At 37.7% G+C, this 23,376-nt stretch overlaps 1 protein-coding gene across 2 annotated transcripts in view; it reads left to right on the top strand.

The window, feature by feature from the left end:
- Window positions 1–23,376, top strand: part of PDE4D (phosphodiesterase 4D) — a 1,724,553-nt gene that overhangs the window by 14,287 nt on the left and 1,686,890 nt on the right. For both annotated transcript variants that reach the window (XM_077117214.1, XM_077117215.1), the window contains exon 3: window positions 1,474–1,598. The gene's annotated coding sequence lies outside the window, so the exon portion shown is untranslated. The remainder of the gene's footprint in view (window positions 1–1,473; window positions 1,599–23,376) is intronic.

Below are 23,376 nucleotides of genomic sequence, written 5' to 3'. Positions count from 1 at the left end.
ACCTTAAAAAAAAAAAAAAAGGATGGCTCAACGTAAGAAAATCAATTAATGTAATACATCACATTCATAGTATGAAGGGAAAAAAACCTCAAGATCATCTCAATTAATGTTTTTTGTTTCTGGCTTGTTTTGTCTCACCAAATGTCCCACATGTTCATTCACATTGTTGCGTGTCTCATCACATTTTTCCTTTTTGTAGCAACACAGCCTTTGTTCATAAGTATACACCATTCTACTTTTCCGTCAGTGCATCCTTCAGCCACCTGCACTCATCAGGCATCATGTAGAGGGCCCAAAGTCCACAGTCCATCAACATTCTTAATTTTAGATAATTTCATTGTTCCTGAGAGACAGAAAACCAATAAACACACCCTCACCAAATAGGCGATCTAAACCTCCTCTTAACTCTTGTCCCTCACCCCATTATTTACCTCTGCTGTTTTTGTGGTAGTGCTGATGGTTTCCTTTTGAGCATAGCTCATAGCACGCATTAGCAGTTTTCCCCCTGTACCCTGGACTTAAACACTCTTTATACAAGAATCATATCTTTGAAGTAATTCTTACAAGAACTCATTCTTATTTCTAGTGTGAGTCAGTGGGACACGTAGGTCTATACAACCCCTTTCAATCTTGTTCATCTTTAATATGGTGATATTACTTCTAGATTCCCTAGAGAATCACCTTCACTTCTACCTGTTCCCTTGCATTGGAGTTCAACCTCAGTAGCTAACGGTTCACCCATCTCTAGCTTCTGTGTATCTCTAAGCTTCTATGTATCTCTAAGTTCCCCTGTATTCTATAGCATAAGTCTCTGATTATACCTTTATGCTGGTCATGAAAGTGGAATCATACAGTATCTGTCCTTTTGTGTCGGGCTAATTTCGCTCAGCATTATGTCCTTAAGGCTCATCCATCTTGTCATGTGCTTCAGGACATCATTTTGTCTTACTGCTGCATAATATTCCATCATATGTATATACCACATTTTGTTGATCCACTTGTCTGTGGATGGGCATTTGGTTTGTTTCCAACTTTTGACGAATGTGAATAAGGCTGCTGGAGATAATACAGTTTTAGAACTAAACAAGAGGTTATTTTCTAGGTTTAAAGTAATTATGCATTTGTAAACCCAATTTTTCTTATCAACTATAAAGTATTCCTAGGGTCCCTGTGGGTCCTGTTATTCATGGGCTCATATAAGCTGTGCACTAGGTAGTAAGAAGACTGATTTTAAGTCACAAATACATGAAAAGCATTCTAATTAATCTGTCCTTTTAAAGAATCAAATCAAGAGTCGGTTATTCGCTCATGCTAACATGTTTCTGTTGTTCAAATCATTTTTGGTACTATTTTCTTTGTCTTTTTTAGGGGTAGGAAAACTAGTGACAAAAAGGTATAGTCACTTTTCATCTGTGTGTCTGTGTTTAGTATTAATTAGCATCGTCACTTGTTTTTAAATGCCTTTTGTTTCAGAACTCAAATCCACCCTCAAATCAGGAACATCTGCCACTACTGAGATTATTCCAAAGAATGGGCTGCAGAGAACTCACAGAACTGATTGGAAGACCCAAGTCTGAAGATCTAGGCTGAGGAAATGGGTAGGAATCTTGGCAGTTCAGGACACAATTGAAGTCACACCACAAATCAGTCTGATTGAGGATGCCATGACTGGCATGGCCACCATTAGACATTTACCCCCACTGGTACCAAATGGCCAGGGAGTCTAGCCTCACTTTCTTTAGGGGCAGTAATCCCAGGTGGGAGTGTTTGTGCAAGCCAAGGTGATGCTCCATGCCCCAGATATCAGTGGATGGGGATGTGACTCCCTGTAGGAAGCAGAACCCTGCCTCCCACCAAAATTCACATAATGGAGGATTTCCCCACAAAGGTCCATTACAAACTTACTTACGTTAAACATATTGATATTTTAGATACATCTTTGGATTCTTTTTATTAAAAATGAGCATTATTATTTTTGTAAATGAACAGGTAAACTACAGAGCAATCAATTGTAAAAAAGAAATACATTTTTCTTTCAAGTTCCAGGTACAGGGTTAACAGATGTTTTTATGTGGGTAAGGGAAGAGCGAGATGCTTCCTACACCCCGTAGCTCACTTCTCCAGGGCCTCTCAGCAGGGAGGATAGAACCTTGACCTTTAGAAAATTCTCCTTTGTGGTACAAGAGCTTGTACTCAGTGTAAGTTGGGAGAATTCAAGTAAAAAGGAGAAAGAAATAGTAAAATGTGCACACATTTTTATTTCTTCCCTCTAGTCATCACTGGGGTCTTCACTCAGCATTCCTTCCCTCACTTCAAGATTAGATTTGAAAAGGAGAAAGTAAACTTTGCTTGATAAATAAAAAAGTTGGAAAGGCAAATGTTCTGCTCTACTGTCTAAAGAGACTGATGTTCTTAAACTCCCAAGGAGCCTCTCCTGGCAGTGGAGACCATTGTTACAGAGTTGAAAAACTGTGAGCGTAGGGAAACTCAGGGGAAACATTTTTCTTCATTTTCTATTCAATAGAGGCAGCAGTAATGTAGGGGGAAATATAGGTGAGCAAATGGGGTCATTGTTACTTTAGGATAATTGGTGACAAAGTGCTGGTGCATTTTGTTTTCATTCCAAATCATTTTCTAATTGGGTGTCCCTGAAATAGTAGTTCACTGTGTGCTCATTCACTTCTAGTTCCTTGTTAATACCTTTTTAAAAAAAATTTTTATAGTCCCTCTTTGGCATAATTTAATTTTTTTTAATGATGAAGAAGAGAAATAAAAGAAAGCGATAAAAGACAGCCACATTGTAGTTGAGTTCCAAGAATTATCATTCTCAATCAAATTTTTCCCCCAGATAATCCTTGCTAAACATAGCAAATCCAGTGGACTATCAGCAACTAACTGCCTAATCTCACAAATTATATTTGCCTCTCAAAGTTGACAAATGGTTTAAGGTGTTCCTGAATCAGAACAACCTAACCTCTAACTAGAGCCTCTAAATGTCATTGTTTCTTTGAATTTGGAAGGTAATAAATCTGAATATAAGCACTGTAATTTATTCCAAGCAGAATCTATAGGTGTTCATATTGTGAATTCTTCCTAAGATTTTGTCATCCAAGTCATCCTGCAAATTGAAGAAGTCTACTTATTTTAAAAAAAGGAGCTGCTGCCAGATCAACTTTATTTTCCTTAACAAAATACATACAAGAGCACAAAATTCACTTCTATATCATCATTATTTTAAAAGTATAAATAAATAATGCTCAGAATTCAAGTACAGTCAAGTGCACAGATAATTCCTATTTGTTAATATGTAAACATAAGCTAATTATATATATCATGGACCTTTGGCCTAGCTGCAAAATAAATGAAATAAAAAAGAAACACTGCATTAGACTGTTCAATTGCATTCTTATTGAATATTTGTACCAATATTTGTTACTACCTCTAATACTCCTTAGTGTAAATGCCTAAATAGATACTCTTTCTACCCTATCTATCCTAGTAAGAAGAGTTAAAATTCTATCCATTTTAAATATCTTAATTGAGTTCCATTACTTAAGTTAAACACTATTAGAGAACTTAGTCAAAGTTGTATCTACCCGAGTATTGAAATTAAAAGCAAATATCAGTAAAATAACATCCTTTTTGAATTTACAAAGACCAATACTATTGTGGACAGCTTTTAGAAATTTTTGTCTATTCTAAAAGTAAGCAGACATGATAGACTTCTTGTTTTACAAATGTATGACCTGTAAATAATATCCATTTTGACACAGGAAGAACTTTGGCTAGGAATAAGTTCTCTATTAATACCCACTTTTTGGCCAGTCCTCTGGTGAATGTTTGAATTGCAGTTAATCAAAAGTCCAGGCAGGTACATCTTGGTGATAGAAGCCCTTAAATTTCTTGTAGTAGGTGGGAAGTGCTGTTTATGACCTATTTTTGCAATATAGAACTTTTTCTGAGATCCACGGAGACTCCTTTTTGTTAATTTAGTCTAACTCTTTAATCAGAGATGTTCAGAACTCTGTAGAAGCTGCCGACACTCGTGGATGTTCAGAGCCCTTGAAAGCATCCTAGAGCTACTGCTGCAAATGGTGTCCAAACTTCCGTATGCATTAGAATTTCCTGGAGGAGGTTGGTGGCCTCACCTCCAGAGTGTCTGCCTCAGCCCATTTAGGGTGGAGCCTGAGAATCTGCATGTCTGACAAGCTCCCAGATAATACAGATGCTGGTCCTGGGACCACGCTTTGGGATCCACTGACTTAAAGAGCTTTCCTGAGTTTTATAACTCAAATGGGTACGTCAAATACCCCAAGCAGAATGGAAAGAAACCGTGCAGTGAATTATTGAATTAATATTTGTTAAGTGTCACAGGGTGCAGAGTATTAAGTGACAGGGTTGGAGAATAAGTGTAAGTGTATACACTTCCTGACATCTAGGATCTTAATAGTTACCATATAACAAGCATTTTTGTTTTCCAGGCAATTTTAATAACTACATAGAAAATGTTATTTGACAAAATACTTCTCCATTTCCTATAAAATAGCAATCCAGTAGTCTGTTCTTCAATATAAAAGGAAATATTACTCCACATGAGCAGCAGTCTTGACTTTTTTCAGGTGGTTTATAAAAATGATAATTCGATGGAGCTATTTTGAAATAGAAAAGATGTGGGCTTCAAAAAAATCTTTGCAACTATATTGAATACAAGAGCAATTTCACTGACAGAAATCCACTTGTGAAAGTGGGCTTTACTTACATTTTGGTCTTCTGTATTTGATCAGGGTTACTTTTCTTAAGACCTTATGCCGCAGGGACCTGAGGACCGGATGGAGGTGATGATTAACCCATTATGCCCAGGCCCCAGAGCTTGGTTCACGTTGTCAAACCACCTTGGCCTGGGATCACAGCTCTGTCGTTTAAGCAGATGTTTTGTTCTTTGTAAGGAACCCATCTTAGGCTTTTTGCAGCACTCTGTTGTGTATTTGTTTTCCATCTCTTTGCCTTCTGTTCTTCTATTTCTTTCTTCGTGTTTTAAGTTGCTGTTGTTTGTTGACCTCTTTGAGATAAATTCTTAGATCATTGATTATGAGAGTTTTATCTGTTCTTTTTTTTTTTTGTATGCTCTATGGTGAGGTCACATTTCATTGTTTTTCCAAGTGAGTATCCTGTTATTGCAGCAACATCAGTTGAATTTTTTGTTTTACTTGTTTTTTGTTTGTTTGTTTTGCTTGTTTGTTCATTTGTTTTGGGAAGTGCATAGATCAGGAATCAGACCCGGGTCTCCCACGTGGCAGGCAAAAATTCTACCACCGAACTACCCTTGCACCCCCGAGAGGCTTATCTTTTTTAATAAATGCATATAAGGCTATACATTTCCCTCTAGCACAACTTTAGTGGCTTTAGTGTAGTATTTTAAAAATTATGTCAGTTTGAAATGATTTCTGATTTCTATTGTGGCTTCTTTGGTCTATGGGTTATAGAGAAGTATATTTCTTAATTTGTAAACATATAGGGGTTATTTAATGCCTTTGAGCCTGAGATTCTTTATCTTTAAAATGTAAAGATATATATTTTAAAACTTGTTTTAGTCTTGGCAGGACTAAACAAGTTAATGTAACCAAAATGTTTGGCACCATGTCTGGAAAAGTCAGTCTTTCTTCCTTACTCCAGAGATCCAAAGTAGAAAACTTAGATAGTTAACCTTCTAGTACAGTGATTTAGTTTGGAAAAACCCTAATTGTTATCCAGAACATATATGAAGCACTCACAATGCCTCCCCTCAGTTTATGTACTTTGCAGATTTAACGTATGGAAAATTTTGACTTATGGATTTAACTATCCTTTTTCAGGAATTATTTTCCTGCCATGGGTGAATTTGATTCTAGTTCTTCATTTAAATGATTTTACATCCTAGAGTCTAAGAAGCGCTTTTCACATTTTTTTATTTGAAAACTAATATGCATCTATAGTTTACAAGTGCATTTAACGTATCATTATTTTAACCTGAACGTTTTTGATAAATTAATGTGTATCTCAAACTTTGTTGAGGACTTGTAAATGAGAAAACATATATTAACTAAAAAGGTTTATGGCATATCCACATGGGTGGGCAATTCAAATGGTTCTAGGTCGTCTTGAAGTCTTTTCTTCAGGAGTGACTCATTTACAGTCTTCACAAAGGTAGAGACAATATTACACACACGGTAAGGCTGGGATCTGTCCCACATCACCCAACTGTAAGAGCTTTGTCTGGTTGGTATAATTTTACCCATTAAATTTGGGGGGGGGGGGCAGGGTTGAGGGGGCAGAGATGTTTGGTAGAGTAACCTGTTTGCCGTGGTCAAAAAAGAGAAACCAAATTTTTACCCACATGTTAATTGACATTTCAAAAAAAAGCTTGGAAAACAATTTTCCCAGGTGATTCTAATACGCAGTCAGGATTGAGAACCACTGGGGAGAGGGTCTGGGATAGTCCATTTCTCCTTCTCCCACTTGGGCCAGGCTCTCTTAAAATACTATATCCCCATGTTAACAGAAATTGATTTTCATTCCACACTTAGAGGTAAGGCTTAAATTGCAAAATCCCTGGGAGAAGAACCATAATGGGTTAGAGAAGATTTACCTGAAACTATTGAAGCTTTAGTTGGAGAGTCCTTCATTTGCATGGTCTCCTATTAAGGTCCCAATGTCTTTGAAACTTAGATTCTTTACTTAGAAAAATCTAATACAGTTGTGAGGATTAAATGAATCAATGCAACCACAGTCTGTGACTCCCCAAAGATAATCCAGGTCCTATTCCCTGGAACCTGTGTATGTTACCCTATATGGTAAAAGAGACTTTGCAAATGTGATTAAGTTAAGGACGTTGCGATGGGGGAGATTACTCTGGCTTATCCATGGGATTCCTAAATAACAAGCTCCCTTATAAGAGAGTGATAGAGGGATATTTGGTACGGAAGAAGAAAGTCACTGTTGAAACAAAACTGGTATGTTTCTGGCTTTGAAGATGGAGAAAGAGGCCATGAGCCAAGGACTGCAAGGAGTGCTGCTGAGAAAAGGCAAGAAAAGTATTCCCCCCCAGATCCTCTGGATGGAGTGTGGGCCTTATTTTCGATCCAGTGAAACTGATTTCATACTTCTGGCTTCTAGAACTGTGAGAATATAAAACCCCCAAATTTGTGGTGATTTGTTACAGCAGCCTTAGGAAACTAATATAGACAGCTAAATTGCTACTAGCTATGCTGGTGTTGGAAAGACTTCCAGTAATATTCCTCTGCCCACTGTGACAAAATACCCAGCAGAATGATAGGAAGGGATAAGGCAGAGTTTATATCACAGTAGGGATATGTCACATGGAGTCTGGCACCAGAAGCATGTGTGTAGTGGAAGACAAAAGGTTTGAACCGAGTTAGTCTGGAAAATAATTTCAATTTCTACACTTGTGAAATAATTTTCATTGATGTGTAATGAAAATGGGAGCTTTCCTCGATCAGTGATATATTTGATAATGCCTCATATAATTGCAAATGCAGCATTTTAATATTTTCTGATGGAAAATATGCAAAATAGGATTTATTAGAATTTCTGCCAAACCTGTTGCCAAACAGGCAAAAACCTGCTGCCATATTACAGACAGCATATGTGTAAAGTCACCTGTTTTATCCTTCCCATGTTTTTACATATCAGATTGCCCTTCTCCTGCTAAAATCCTCTGGTTCCAAAGGGAGAGATGTCTATTTGGTGCAAAATTTATATTTTGGGTAGTGCATTACCAAATTTAAATTGTATGGTGTGCTGGTTTGAAAGGATGTATGTCCCCTAGAAAAGCCGTGTTTTAATCTAAATCCCATTTCATAAAGGCAGAATAATCCCTGTTCAATACTGTATGTTTGAAACTGTAATTAGATAATCTCCCTGGAGATGTGATTTAAACAAGAGTGGTTGTTAAGCTGGATTAGGTGAGGACATGTCTCCACCCATTTGGGTGGGTCTTGATTAGTTTCTGGAGTCCTATAAAAGAGGAAACATTTTGGAGAATGAGAGAGATTCAGAGACAGCAGAGCAGAATGACATACCCACGAGAAGCAGAGTCCACCAGCCAGTGACCTTTGGAGATAAAGAAGGAACATGCCTCCCAGGGAGCCTTATGAGACAGGAAGCCAGGAGAGAAAGCTAGCAGATGATGCTGTGTTCATCATGTGCCCTTCCAGCCAAGAGAGAAACCCTGACTGTGTTCGCCATATGCCTTCTCACTTGAGAGAGAAACCTTGAACTTCATCGCCCTTCTTGAACTGAGGTATCTTTCTCTGGATACCTTAGATTGGACATTTCTATAGACTTGTTTTAATTGGGACATATTCTCGGCCTTAGAACTGTAAACTAGCAACTTATTAAATTCCCCTTTTTAAAAGTCATTCTATTTCTGGTATATTGCATTCCAGCAGCTAGCAAACTAGAACATATGGTCAGTTTAGTTGAATGCCAAAGGACATGGAATCTTGAATGGGGTGTAAGATTTTGTTGGTTTGTCCAGGTTAGTGTGATGCCCCGATATATCCCAAAGTAATTTGGGCAGTGAATAAAGAAGTATTTGCAAAGTCCCCTTGGAGGACGGGGGAGAAAGGAAAAGATATTCAGCTTCCCCAATTGGAGAGAATTCCTGATATTCTTGCAGACAGTGGGGACAACCAAATCAATAGGCTGAGCTCCTGATCTTGGGGTTTACCTCTATAAAATTTATTCCTGAAAAGGATAGGCTAAGTCTACTTAAAATTAGGCTCAAGTCTCACCCCCAGAGAACCTCTTTTGTTGCTCACATGTGGCCTCTCTCTAAGCCAGATCAGCAGGCGAACTCACTGCCTTCCCCACTATGTGGGACATAACTCCCTGGCAACATGGAATAGAAATTCCAGCATGTAGCTGGGACCCAGCATCAAGGGATTGAGAAAGCCTTCTTGACCAAAAGGGGGAAGGGAGAAATGAAACAAAATAAAGTTTCAGTGGGTTAGGGATTTCAAACAGAGTTCGAGAGGTTATCCTGGAGGTTATTCTTAGGTATTATATAAATATTCCTTTTCAGTTTATGGTGTATTGAAGTGGCTGGAGGTAAGTACCTGAAACTTGAGTTATGCTCCAGTAGCCTTGATTAAGACAATTGTATAAGGAAATAATTTTTACAATGTTTTATTGTGAAAACCTTGTATCTGATGCTCCTTTTACCCAGAATATGGATAGATAAGTAAAAAAAAGGATTAAAAATAAATAAATGATAGGGGGATAAGGGGTAAAATAAATTGGGTAGATTGAAATACTAGTAGTCAATGAGAAGGAGGGGTAAGGGGTATGGTATGTATGAGTTTTTTCTTTTTTCTTTTTATTTCTTTTTCTGGTGTGATGCATATGTTCTAAAAAATGATCATGGTGATGAATACACAACTATATGATGAAAAAAAAAATCCTGTGGTTCCAGATAAAATGAAGCACAAAATTGCCAACAATGCAGCAAAATAGTCTAAAGAAGGGAAGTGATCAAATGACAAAACTCCAAATATTCATCAATAAGTCAGTGTAAGAGTGGTTGTAAGAGTATAAGAGTAAGTAATATGAGTAATTATGTGGCACAGTACCATGCAGCAAATTTATTAATTCATTTGAATTGCTCCAGGGTTGGCAGACTATGACCCTGGGGACCAAATTCAGCCAGCTGTCTTTTTTGTAAATATGTTTATCAGAACATGGCCATGTCTGTTTATTTACCTATTTTCTACAGCTATTTTAGTGTGACCAGGACAGAATTGGGTAGTTGAGACAAGTTTGTGCCATAAGCCCCCAATGGCAAAAATACTTATTACTGGCCCTTTACACGAAAAACTTTCCCAACCCTTACTCTTATGTATGCCTTGGTTTCAAATTAATTTTAAGCCATTATATAGATTAAGATATACATTAATCATACATTGTATAAATTTGTGAAGAACTACTCATTATATGAAAGAAACATCCTTAGGGGAAGCAGAAAGAAAGAGAGAGAACAAAAGAAAGAAAGCTAACCAAAGCCTCAAAATATCAAAATGTAATACCAAAAAAAAAAAAAAAAAAAAGAAAATGTAATACCACAATGTAAATTAAAATCATGATCAAAACCAAGAAGGTAAGGAAAATAATCAAGATAAATAAGAAATATAGCTGATAAAACAAAAACAGAACATATAAAAGTGTTTATGATAACCAAAACCTTCTCAAACAGGAAGTAAAAAAGCAGGAGAAAGAAAATGATAGTAAAGAAAAACTCAATTTGTACAGTCAGCAGAGGGGCAAAAAAGCTGAGCAGCAGCTGCATTTCAATGTCACGGATTTTGATAAAATATTTAAATCTTTTATATCTTGATAAGATGAGCAATATTTTATTCAGCAATGTTTAATGACTTTTGTTCCAAATCATGACCCTATAATATTTACAGAGACTCAAACAGAACATATCATAGACAAAACAGATGCTTCTAAGGTAAATATTTTTTGGGAAAAAGTCATTATCATGGGACAAGGCAAGGAAAGAGTATAATAAGCCAAAAATGTAGGAATAAAAGTATTCTAGAAATGTGTTAGACAATTAATAAGTAGAATTCTTATATTATTTTTCTGGATTTTTGACATTTGTGGATTTTATCAGCTTTAAAAATAATGTTATTTTCTGTAATTTCATTTTAAGTAAACTTTCACTTTGCATCTAATATTCTATGTCTATAACTAATAGCTGGTATTTAATAATCCGTATCTTTATCTAATATTGTCTGAATACTTAATAGTTTATATTAATTTTATATGATACATATTTATAATGATAAATTTATTCATTTTGTATTGATTTATATTTTAGATTATTCAGATAAAAGACCAAGAGTCTAGTTTTATTTTTGTGGCTAGAAGATTTTCATTCATTGCATATCTGACCATTTTACGAAATTTGAGGGAACAAAATTGCGTTTTTAAAAATCCTTGAGCAGTTTATAGTTCATTCAGGTAAACAGAAATTGCTGAAGCAATTTTCAAAGCCATGATAAAATGTCATCAACGTGATTTAAATATGAGATTAGTAATGTAAGTAGCTATTAGAATTAGATTTAGCTTGGAGTTAGTTTGAAGTTATGATGGAAAAGTCTTTTAGGAACTCTTATTGCTCACCAAAAAAAAAATGAGAAAGAAAAAGAAATTGCAGTTTTTCTGTATTTACCATGAGGTGCTTTACTTTGTAAGACCTTCAGGGAAGAAAAGAATAGATGAAAAATGTGAAAAAACAACTATGGAAAGGATTTAATTACTTCAAGATTGCCCTTTTTTTTCCCAACTAGCAATAAATACACTAGCCTTTATTTTAAAACAATGAGGTTATTATTTCCAGGAAAAATGGCAATAAATATAGGTATTAACTGTAATAAATAATTTTGTAACCTCATTCAAAGGTCTTCATGATGAAAAGTCAGGTTATTTTTTAATCCCATCTAGTCTCTGGTTTGCTGTTTTACTAGTTCTTAAAGCGTGGCAATACTGTTGGCCTCTGAGGGATTCTGCTGGCCTCTCTCCCTACTAACACCTGCCCTAGGCCTAGGTGTGAAAGATTCCTGGCCAGAATCAGCCATGTTCATGGCTGGGTTCTGCTTCACCAGGGTCTGGTGTTTCTCTGCCTGCAAGGTCAGGACTCAGCTGATTTTTCTGGGTAGAAGAGTTTAACCATATTTGGCAGGTTCTGTTTCAGAAGTGGAGACAAGGAGTTCTGTCCAAGAAGGAGGCGAGAGATGTTAAAATGGTAGGTAATTTTCTGGAAGAAGCAAAAAGACAACAAGGGGCATTTATTTCTCCCATTTCAGACCCTTTTAAGGTGATGCTCATATAATTGATGTACATTTGCTTTCCTGGAATTACCAATTCTCATAGTTTGCCAGGCTGCTATGACAAATACCACACAAAAGGGTTGACTTATACAGTGGGAATTTATTGTCTCATGTCCAGAGGCCTTCTTTGTCCCTGAAGCTTTCTGGTTCTGGCTTGTCTTGGAGTTCCTTGGCTGGTATTGCTGCCTTCCATCACATGGTTATCTCTCTGTTCTTGTGTTGGCTCTTCTGGTTTCCACTGATTTCCGGCTTCTTCCTATATGACCATCTCCAGTTTCTGGCATCTGATTTCTTTTCTGTATAAGGCCTTCGATAATATGAATTGCCTTACCCTCACTTAGTTGGATCACACCTTAACTAAAAGTAACATCTTCAAGAAGTTTTATTTAAAAGTAAATTCACGCCCATGGTATCTACACAAGAAGAAGCTGGATTCAGATTAAGAACATGTTCTTTTGTGGGGGTAGAAAATTCCGCCTACCAAACAAATCTTTATAAGTGCTCAACACCCTGCAGGAGAACACTGTTGACATTGTGAGTCATGCTTTTTAATTCCAAGGAAGTCTCAGATGCAGGCAAGACATTGATTAAGTATTGAATTGGCAGGAGATGATAGGTATAAGGCTCCACAAGGAGTTGGGAGATGGTTCCAGTTCTGCTGCTCTCTAGTTCCTTCCTCTCTCTGTTTTTTTCATCTGTAAAATGAAGGGACTGGGCTGAACAACCTCCAAGCTCCTTTTATACCCTGACATTCTGTGATTTATTTTGTGCCATGGTTCTAGTTTGGATCAGAATTCTGTGGTGGAGGAAAACAGTGCAGACTTTGCCCCTTACCTCTCACTTTCATTTATCACTAGCATTTCAAACTAGTGATCATTAAAGCTAAATCATTAAAGCCACTTTTAAAAATCAAAAATTTAAAAAGTTTTATTGAGATATAATTCATGTATCATAGAATTCAAATTTAAATGTACAGGTTAAATGGTTTTAGTATAGGCATAGGATTGGATAACCATCACCACAATCAAATTTTAGAACATTTTTATCAACATCTGCCCCCCCCCCCCCCCAAACGAAACAAAACAAAACCTTGAATGCATTAGCAATCATTCCCTGTTGCCCTCTGCCTGGTCAGGTAGGTGTAGGCAATCTCTAATAAACTTTCTGCCTCTAGATTTGTCTATTCTAGACATTTCATATAAATGGAATCATGCAGTATCTGATCTTTTATGACTGTCTTCTTTTGCTTAGTATAATGTTTTCATGTTTCATTTGTGTTGTGGCATGCAATAGTGCTTCATTTCTTTTTGTTACCAAATAATATTTTATTTTATGGATAGACCGTATTTTACTATCTGCTCATCAGTTGATGGACATTGGGGTTGTTTTCACATTTTGGTTATTTTGAATGATGCTTTTATGAACTTACATGTAAAAGCTTTTGCATGGGTTGTACTTTCATTTCTCTTGGGTATATACCTAGAAGTAGAATTGCTGGGTTTTAAAGTAACTGTATATTTAGCATGTTTAGAAACTGCCAAACTTCCATAGTGACTGCCTCATTTTATAATCCTACTAACAGTATATGATGATTCTAATTTCTCCACATCCTCATAAAAGACAAATTTCCCAGTTAGAATTAGAAAAAAAATCAGTGAATAATTATTTATTGATCATACATTATGTGAAAGGTTCTCTATGAGGTGCTGTGATTTTTTAAATACTATCATTTAATTTGTGGAAAACTTTAGAACTTTTCTAAAGGGAATTTTTCACCAAAGGGAGCTGCACAGTCAGTATCCAGTGAAGAGACAAAGATCACACCAGTAATTTAAACAGAAAAATTTTGATAGAAAGAATTAACTGGTAAAATGTGATTAATTGAAAAAAAGGGGAAAGCAAAATGCTAAACTATAGAGGAATAGCAAATGTAGGGAATAGCTACTATATCAAGGACTGAGAGAGAACACCCAAGGAAGGGACAAACTTGGAAGAGAGCATCAGTTGCCATTGGAGTCACCACCTGCTTAATTTAACACAATTCACAGTCATTCTTCAAGGTCTCCAACTTCTGCCAAATCTAATCAGGTGAGTTAAATGAGGATGAGAAATGTCTCACCACCTGTCATTGTCAGCTTGGCTAGGTGGTGGTGCCTGGTTGTCTGGTCAGACAAGCACTGGCCTGTCTGTTGCTATGAGGACATTTCATGGACTTAAATCATGACCAGTTGGTGGCATCCACAGCTGATTGCATTTTATTTGCAATCAGCTAAGGGGAGTGTTCTGCAATGAGTGGCACTTAATCTAATCACTAGAAGGCTTTTAAGGAGGATTTAGAAGAGACAATCACACTTCTTACTTCAGCCAGCCAGCTCTCCTGAGCTCTCAGCTTGTGGCCTGCCCTACAGTTCTTGAACTCTTATATCCCCACGGTTGTCCAGCCAGCCTCTCCTGAGAGGTTGTTGAGGACCTGCATTGGAGCTGCTAGCTTGTGGCCTGCCCTATAGAATTTGGACTCTTACACCCCTACAGTTGCCCAGCCAGCCTCTCCTGAGAGTTTGCTGAGCACCTCATCAGAACTGCCAGCTTGTGGCCTGCCCTTCAGACCTTGGACTCTACATCCCCACGGTTACATGAAACACTTTTATAAATTTTATATTTACAGATATCTCCTGCTGATTCTGTTTCTCTGGAGAACCCTAGCTAATACACCACCCTTGTACCTTTCAAGTTGTTGGTGATCACAGTAATCTTTGCATTTACTCCATTGGTAGGGAGGGAAAGTTACAGGAGCTTCTACATAGCCCTTCTGTATTAGTTATCTATTCTTATGTAATAAATTACCCTGACACCTAGAGGCTGAGAATGACAACTACCACTTTACATAGCTTCTGAGGATGAAGAATTTGGGAGTGACTTAGTTGCATGGTTCTGGCTGAAGGGCTTTCATGTGGTTGCAGTCAGCATGTCAGACAAGATGTTGGCTGGGGCTGGGGCCCTCTGAAGGTTTGATTGGGGCTGGAGGATCTGCTTCCAAAATTGTTCACATACATGATACTGTTTTTTGGCAGGAAGCCTCAGTTTTTCTGTGCTGCTGTATGGGCTTCTTGTATACTTTCAGAACATGGTGTCTGGCTTCTGTCAGAGGGAGCAATCCAGGAGACAATGTGAGAGAAACCACAATGTCTTTTCTGACCTCTTCTTGGAAGTTACACATTGTAGTTTCTACAATACCTTATTGGTTACATAAGTCAGCTCTACTCAGTGTGGGAGAAGACTACACAGGTGTATGAATGCCAGGGATCACTGGAGGACATCTTGAAGGCTTCTTATCATACTTTCCTACCACAATATTCTGCCCTCACACCATATGTCAGAGAGCCAGTCTGTCAGTTGTCAGGTATGCATGCTCCATTTATGCCTTCAGGAATTGGGGAAATAACCGCAGGATGAGTTTGTCACCCAAATAGGCCAATTATGACTCAGACTTGGACTTGTCTCCACCTATCATCTGATCATCACAAATCCCTCTTTTTCTGGGGCTGTTTTGAGTTTCTGGGAATTAGCATCAATTTAGGCCCAGGGATTAGAAATCCTTGAAAAGTTTGGGTAATTACTTCTTCCCAGTGCACAGTCACTAGAGCAGATGGCTACAGGAAGGATTGAAGGAAGATTTGCAGTGTATGCTTGTGGCAATGATACAGAAACCTTAAAGGGGAACTGGTTTCCCCAGGTTCCTTCACTTAGAGGGTCTGTGAACTGGACCAGGTCTGGAAACTGAGGAAGAGGCTGTGACTATTTGTGGCAACTCAAAGGCCACTAGTCCTAGAGTTTTTATCAGTTAAATCGATCAGGCAATATTCCTGTACACTATGCATCTATTTCTTTCCTAGGGATGTTGTTACCACTTAGCCACCATCAAAGTTGCTGGATTCTGATCACCATTACATCCCTGTTGTTCTTTATGGGTAAATGTGTCCATCTTGTATTTTGTGGTTAACTGCTGTCACTTTGCTTCTGTTCCACTGCAATCACGTCATCCCATTGAAATCAGGGATCCCATTTTAATGGCAGCATTCTCTGTGGTCACGCCTGGCCTGCAAAATGAACATCCACAGAGCTTTTGCAGGGTACAGATCATCCCCTCAATAATGTATTTCTTAATTCCTTTGTGAAGGGAGTATCTGCTGAGCTTTCCTAGGGGATGTAATTGGGAGGTTGGTGTGTAGGTCATACCTGATAAATTCTCTCCAACACCAACATTCCTATCTACCCAAGCTTGTGTATTTCCCTAATATCTCAATCTTATAAAATGTAGTCCACCAATGAGACCAAGTTCCAGTAAACCAAGCATGTAAACCCTTAGAACCACTTCTAGTTGCATAAGCTAACATATTAAATCCAGAATCTCTAGTATATATACCAGTTTCAAAAAATTTCACCCATTCTGGTTTAATATTCTATTTCTCCTATTTAAAAACCCTTAAAATCTACATTCCCCCACAATATTCCCCTGGTTTCTGCCAGTGTATTTAGGAAAATATTGCAATTAATTTGGTGAGTAAGCTATATCCTCCCTGTGTCATGGTGTATACCTGACTCCCTGGAACATACTGAGAATAGTTATGGGTCAAGTGGCTTCAAGAGTAGTTGTGGAAGATCTTGAGGAGAATGAATATCCCCTTTCAAGTCATCTTTCCTACATGGCCTTACTTCAGGGTTTTCAAGGAAAGGAAGACTAATATCTTCAGGCAAAGGAGGCCAAGTTATTTCCACTAGGAAGGAAGTCTCAGAGTAACTTGGGGTTTTAAGATTGTCAGTTATAATCTGATGCTCTCATTCCACATTTCAGGGCTCCATTCTTTCCAAAGCAGTGCCCTCACTTTCACATAAGAAGCTTGGTGGGACTATGAATTCAGCTTATGCTGAAAATACAGCAACCTACATTGTGGTAGATTGAATTATGCTCCTCAATTTAAGACATTTTTGGTCTTAACCCACATTTCTGTGGCTATGAACCAATTGTGAATGGGATCTCTTTAAGACGTTTTTCTTTTTTCTTTTTACATGGGTAGGCACTGGAAATAGAACCTGGATCTCCTGCATGGCAGGCGAGAATTCTGCCACTGAACCATCACCATTGCACTGCCCTGAAGATGTTGTTTTTATTTAAGGTGTAGCCCAGCTGATTGAGGTCAAATCTTAGTCTGGATTACTGGAGTTCTTTATAAGCAAAAGAAATTCAGCAAAAGAGAGCCAAGAGGCAGCACCAGAACTGGAAGTCAATGGAATCCAGAAGAGAAAGGAGATGATGTTGCCATGTGACACTAGGGAGCAAGAGGGAGGGATACAAACCAAGAAACCCCAATGATCACCAGCAGTCAGCAAGAGAATGTTACAGACTTTGGGAAAAATCATCATTTTTCTGATGCCTTGATTTTGGACTTCTCCTAGCTTCAGAACTGTGAGCCAATAACTTCCTTAAGCCAATTCATTGTGTGATATTTTTGATGGCTCAGGCAAACTAAGACACACAGTATAAATTATTTGAATTTTAGTAATATTGGTCCTGTGGCTACAATTCTTTTAGAACTGGTATGGAATCTCTATGGTTCTCAGATTAACACTAGAGTAGAGTTAAAGATGTAAGCTTGTTATTTTGCTGTAAGTGCTCAAAGGAAGACTAGTAATCTTCAGGCAAAGGAGCCCAAGTTACATCCACTAGCAAGGAAGTTCCATCCTACCCCACAGTCCTTTTAGTCATCATTACAGCCCTAGTAGTCAAGTTTTGTAACCTTGTTAACTTGGTACAGTAGGAAATTCATTACCATAGGTGATAGCTTAATTACTTGTGATGCCGCTGCATGCCATAAATTACTAGCATCCGATTCTTCACTGGTAAGGAACTCAGCAATCTTCTCAAGCCCAAGGGCACAATCAAACAAATCCCATAATCCCCATGGTTCAAGGATACAAGTTCTTCATCAGTAAGGAGCTAGAAATCACACCTGTAATTTTACCAGGAGAAATATAACAAAGATATTAACTAATGAAAGGTGATTAACTACCAAAAATAAATAAATAAATAAAGGAGAACTCTGAAGAATATAGGCATAGCAAATGTAGGGAATAGCTGATAATTTGTAAGAAAACATTTGGAAGAAATCCTTTCATCTTCTAAGGCTTAGATGCAGAACTCTTTGGGGAGACTGTGGTTTCAGCCCACTGGACAGAGAAGAAGTTTTTGAAGACTCTGAAGGCCAGTGCTTCTAAGCAGGTGACCTCTGGGGTGCTGGTTAAACTGCTGTGGAATATGTGCCATGAGGTATCCTATTCACTGCTGATAAAAGAAAGCTGCCTGCTGGAGTGCAGTGATATGCCCTAAGGATGCACTAGCTGAGGTACTGATGGAATTTGCCACAGCATGGGTGTTTCTGGGTCTTACACAGCAGCCATGCCATGGGAGCCATAAGAAAAGCATGCCAGAACTGGAAGAAAAGCTTTCTTTGCCATGGAGGTTGATCTGAAGACCTGGGGGTCAAGTAATGTGAGACCAAAGATTAGATTTGAGAACACTTATTCCCAAGCATGGGCCACATTCGAGACTAATCCTCCATGCCTGTTTGGTTTAATTTCCAACAGGTTGTATTATTTCTTCCTGCAGGGAAAGCAGTTCTTGATCCCAACTGAAACAATGGTTTAATAAGTGATGAGACTGACTCTGAGGGCAAAAGTTTTTCCACTTTCTGATGCCACTAAGGTAAATAAAACTTATTTTGGCTTTTATGTTGTCTTCTGCTATGTTATAGTGATTTCAGTATTGTCTGAGGACACAGGATCCATTAAAAAATGAAACAAAACATTGCATTCGGTTCTATTGCTAATCTGCTCCATTTGGTAGAAGTATGTTCTGATTTTTATGTCTTAGTGTTTTTATCTGCAAAATAATAAATTTTCCTCCTGACCCCCAAGCAGAGGGCACTGTGCGTATAAACATTTGCAGTTTTTAAGCTTCCTCACAATGCACCGATTCATAATGCACTAAAAATAGACAATATCAGTGAAATAAAACCCATAAATGTCTTTCTTCCTTTTTCAAAAAACATATTATGAAGATTAAATATTTACTTTGTATGGGTATGACTCTCAGTCCACATATTCTGGTATTTTCCCTTCAGTTCATAATTTCTATTATCAAGCCCCATTCCACTAGTGTGGGGGCAGCAGTCTTGATCAGGTCTGGGTCCAATTTTCCCTCATTATGACACATTGAAGCCAGATTCTAGGAGATGAGCTAATGTTGGAGATGACCCGCTGTTCTAGTCTGCTAGCTGCTGGAATGCAATATTTCTGGTATATTTCTGGTATGGGTAACTTCATAAGTTGCTAGTTTACAGTTCTAAGGCCGAGAAAATGTCCAAATTAAAACATGTCTATAGAAATGTCTAGTTTCTATTAGGCATCCAGGGAAAGATACCTTGGTTCAAGAAGGCCGATGAAGTTCAGGGTTTCTCTCTCAAGTGAGAAGGCTCATGGTGAACACGGTCAGGACTTCTCTCTCAGCTGAAAGGGTACGTGGTGAACATGGCGTCATCTGCTGGCTTTCTCTCCTGGCTTCCAGTTTCATGAAGCTCCCTGGGAGGCGTTTTCCTTTTTCATCTCCAAAGGTCACTGGCTCATGGCCTCTCTGCTTTGTGGTGCTGCAGCATTCTCTGCTCTCTCAGAATCTCTTTCATTCTCTAAAATGTTTCCTCTTTTATAGGACTCCAGAAATTTATCAAGACCCACCTGAATGGGTGGAGACATGTCATCACCTAATCCAGCTTAACAGCCACTCTTGATTAAATCACATCTCCAGGGAGATGATCTAATTACAGATTCAAACAGTATTGAATAGGGATTATTCTGCCTTTACAAAATGAGATTTTGATTAAAACATGACTTTTCTAGGGGACATACATCCTTTCAAACCACACCCACCTAGCAAATATTTGTGAGATGGTTGTTTCTCCTTTTGGCCCTAAATCCTTGGGTCTCATAGCTGCTGCCAAGCCACCATTTGTTCTTGTCTGCATCTTAGGGGAGCTGCATCATTGCAGTTTTCTATTTCTCTGAAGTGCTGGGAGATCTAGAATCCCTGCAGGGTGACTTGAACTCTTTTGCCTGGATGCCAGATGCAGTCACTTTCTCTCTGGAGATTTGTTACCCTTTTTAGGTCACTTCCTCCAGTCTTTGTTCTCCTCTAGCCCAGGGTAAACTTTTTCTTCTCTGGGATGGTGGTAGGCTGGGGTGGAGAATTATTTTCCTTTCCTATTTGTCTCAAACATTTTGTAACAGGCCCCGTCCATTCTCTTAGTCTTAAGGACTTAGTGTTTATTGGTTTGGATTATTCTCTGGAAATCAAAGCCAGGAAATCCCATAGATCTTTTCTGATTTCTGCTTCAATTTATCCCTTCCCTAAGACAAGGAACAAAGAGATGGCATTCTGCTTGTCAAAAGTTTATGGGGTAGGGGGAGAGGAATAGAGTTTAAAGTGAACAAAATCTAAAATCTCATGACAAGTTTCTCACCCTATACTAAGTAGTGATAGATCTGAAAATAATTGCCTATTTGAAAGTTCACCAAATAATTAAATTCTAGCAATTATAAATATTTTATTATCTTTGGCATAAATATGAATTGTAATCACTTCCTTCTAAGCATTTTCTCTTGAACTTTCAACATTTGAATATGATTCAGAGTACAAAACAAGAACATCTCTTAAAAGTGTCAGACATGCTAGATTTCTTTTCCGGCTCCCATGGTAAAAGTAAACACAGCATAAAACACCCATTAAATTGAAAAGGTTAAGAATGTGATTTATGTAATTTATACTAAAAAATTCCTGAGTTACATAAACTTGTAGATTACACAGGCGTTATGGTCAATTGGAGATAACAACAGAGCAATTGACAGATTAAAAAATTGGCACATGAAGCTGAAAGACCTCTTGAAACAACCATTTCCTTTCAAATTAGTTGCTGAATAATTGTTTTTTTAAAAAAATCTTGTTACATCATGCTGGAAAGTCTTTCGGAATGAGGGCAATTATTCTTATTTTTCTATTTTGTTTGAGTAAGTTGAATTGGAGGACAAGTCAAGAATGTAACAAATGCTAAAACAAAAAAATGATGTGAACTTATTGTGAATATGGCCTTTTCCTATTAAAGAAAGGTGATAGATAGTTTACATTTTTTCTGGGAATTGTGGAGTGGGAGAAACAGATGAGTCTTTCATATCTCTGAAATAGAACATTTCTGGCCCCCCATCTCCCTAGTTACTTGCCTCCAACTCTTGAAAAAAGGAAAAAAATAAAACTTTTCCTGCATTATCTTCTGGGATAATTTCATGTGTGTATTTACCAAATCTTAAAGCATTGATGTAATGAGCAGTGAAAATAATTTACTTCTCAGGCGGCATAAAATGACTAAGAAAATAACTCTGTCTTTTCTAATTTCTCTCTCCATCCTCATCCTTCATTATCACTACTTGAGGATATCTGGAGTATTTTGTCCAGGAGTCTAGTTTCTCTTACCCCAGGAGAGAGTTAAGGGGTTTTTGTTGCATGCATCTAAAAGTTCCTGGAGCTACATCACTGGATTGACTGACAAGGAAGGACGAGGAGTGTTGAAGGAGAATACCTGGGCCATGGAGGATGTTGGAGTGTGGACACCCTGATGGTGGTGGCTGCAGACTGAATAGGAAACACTGTGACTTTGGCAACCAAAGTGAAGATAGTAGTGGCGGGGTATATTCTGGGGCTAGCAGAGTCACCCAACATGGTGATTTGAAGCTGTATGTACCCCATAAAAATATGTTCTTAAACTTAATCCATTCCTGCAGGTATAAACCTATTGTAAGTAGGACCTTTTAATAATGTCATTTCAGTTAAGTCATGGCCCATGGTAGGCCTTAATCCTCTTACTAGAGTCCATTATAAGAGAATGCAATTCAGACAAAGAGAGAGAAAGCCATGGAAAAAAGAAGCTGAAAGCAATGAAACCCAGAAGAGAACAGAGAGACCAGAAGACACTGTCATGTGTCTTACCATGTGTCAGAAGAGTCAAGGATCATTGGCAGCCAGTCTCCAGGAAGAAAGCATTGACTTGATGATGCTTTGATTTGGATATTTTTCTCAGCCTCAAAACTGTAAGCTAATAAATTCCCCTTGTTAAGCCAACCTATTTCGTGATATCTGCTTTCAGCAGCCTAGGAAACAAAAATAGACTTTGGTACCAGGAGAGTGAAGTGCTGCTTTTGCAAATACCAAAAATTTGGAAATGGTTTTAGAATTGGTCAATGGGTGGAGGCCAGAGGAATTGTTATAACTGTTTGATAGACAAGGCTTAGATTGCTTTGAAGAGACTGTTAGAAATATGGATGCTAAAGGTGCTTATGATGAGGTCTTAGACAAAAATTATGAATGTGTTTTTAGAAACTGAAAGAAAGATGACCCTTGCTTTAAAGTGGTAGAAAAATTGGCAAGATTGAGTTCTGATGTCAGATGGAAGGGAGTATTTGAGAATGATGAAGATGTATATTCAGCTGAGGAGATTTCAAAACTAAACATGGAGATCACAGTCTGGTTTCTCCTTGTAGCTTATATTAAAATGTGAGAGGATAGGGGTAAGTTGAGAACTGAACTCCTGGGCGCAAACAAATCTGAAGTTGATGGTTTGGAAAATTTTGAGCTTCCAAAAAGCAAGTCCTCAGAGTGCTCCATGCAAGGGTTTTGTTTTTGTTTTTTTTAACTTTTTTTATTGTGAATGATGACATATATACAAAAAAGCAATAAATTTCCAAGTACATTTTAATAAGTAGTTATAGAACAGATTTTAAAGTTTGGAATGAGATACAGTTTCACAATTTTTCATTTTTTCTTCTAACTTCTCCAAGACACTGGAGACCAACAGAAATATCAATATAATGATTCAGCAGTCATACTCATTTGTTAAATCCTATCTTCTCTGCTTACACACTGATGTTTATAGCAGCATTATTTATAATTGCCAAGAGAGGGAAACAATCCAAATGTCCACAAATGGACAAGTGGCTAAACAAGCTGTAGTATATGCATATGATGGAATATTACATAGCTGTAAAACAGAATAAAGTCACGAAGCATGTAACAATGTAGATGAACCTTGCGGACATTATGCTGAGTAAAATTAGCCAGAAACAAAAAGACAAATACTGTATGTTCTCACTAATATGAACTAACACTAATGAGTGAACTTTGAGAGTTAAAATTAAGGAAATAAGTTATTAGGAGATAGAAAGAGGGTAGAGATTAGGCAATTAGTGCTGAAGGAGTACAGAATGTACAACAGGACTGATTGCAAAAATTAAGAAATAGGTAGCAATATATGGTAGCACAATAATATAAGTACACTGAATGAAGCTGTTCTAGTTTGCTAGCTGCCGGAATGCAATATACCAGAAATGG

Source organism: Tamandua tetradactyla, chromosome 9 (assembly GCF_023851605.1).
Source record: "Tamandua tetradactyla isolate mTamTet1 chromosome 9, mTamTet1.pri, whole genome shotgun sequence".
NCBI lineage: Eukaryota > Metazoa > Chordata > Mammalia > Pilosa > Myrmecophagidae > Tamandua > Tamandua tetradactyla.
The sequence above is the reverse complement of the archived record's forward strand: the minus strand, read 5'-3'. Positions and strand labels throughout refer to the sequence as shown.